Below are 966 nucleotides of genomic sequence, written 5' to 3'. Positions count from 1 at the left end.
GTATTTCTCAGCATGGCTGTGTTCAGAAGATTGTGTCGTCCGGTGACTTTCATTCAACTCAAGTGAAGATAATGACCTCTTCTGAAGAGTCCATCGTGTTTTTTTTAATTGTCTGTGTCCTCCTTGGCTACTAACAGCTGTGTGGGGGAGACGTGGGGGCGCGCGCGCAATTACGTAAGGCTTGTATTATGTGGGTGCGCTGACAGTGTTGTGTCATTACTAAGAATTCCTAATGGTGGGAGACTGAAACTACGCACTATAGCTTTAACTTTATGTTAAAAGTGTCTAGTATTTTTTGGCAGTTGCACCAAGTTAAAAAATGGATATTTGTTTGTTTGTCTTTCTACTAGGGCTGTCAAAATGAATAATAAAAATAACAATAATAATAATGAGTTAACGTCCTTTTAACCAATAATTTTTTTTGACATGCAATTAACTCATTCACATTCTGTCATTTGGGTCTCGGACCGGGCCACTCCATAGCATGCCAAGGAGAAGACGGTGACTGCAATGGACATGGTGTACGCTCTGAAGACACAGGAGCACATCCCAAATCCAAGTCCCCAAGTCCACACACTTCATCTAAAGAGAGGCTTCCCCTTTTGAAAAAAAAACAAACCTCCTTGAGCAGAATAGGGGTGTGTAAAAAATGTAATGTAAAAAATTTGTATTTGAGTCACGATTCAAGCTCTATCAATACAAAATTGATTCATAGAGTTCCAATTTTTTTTTTTTTTTTAGTGTATGCCTACTGCAATCACATGATGGGTAGATAGATACTCTATTGATCCCCCAAGGGGAAATTCAAGGTCCCAGTTACAGACATCACACACAACATACACAAACATCATGACATTAAAACAAGAAATAACAAACAAATCCAATTAATGTGGATATATATAAATATATACATACACACATACTGTACAGGCCTACACACATAAATACATACATACATACATACAT

The 966-nt window shown here is 37.7% G+C and overlaps 1 protein-coding gene across 5 annotated transcripts in view; it reads left to right on the top strand.

Annotated features, from left to right (window-relative positions):
* Positions 1-966, top strand: part of chchd3a (coiled-coil-helix-coiled-coil-helix domain containing 3a) — a 70494-nt gene that overhangs the window by 7811 nt on the left and 61717 nt on the right. The gene's annotated exons all lie outside the window — the stretch shown is intronic.

The sequence above is a fragment of the Etheostoma spectabile genome, chromosome 23 (genome assembly GCF_008692095.1).
Source record: "Etheostoma spectabile isolate EspeVRDwgs_2016 chromosome 23, UIUC_Espe_1.0, whole genome shotgun sequence".
Classification (NCBI taxonomy): Eukaryota; Metazoa; Chordata; class Actinopteri; order Perciformes; family Percidae; genus Etheostoma; species Etheostoma spectabile.
The sequence above is the reverse complement of the archived record's forward strand: the minus strand, read 5'-3'. Positions and strand labels throughout refer to the sequence as shown.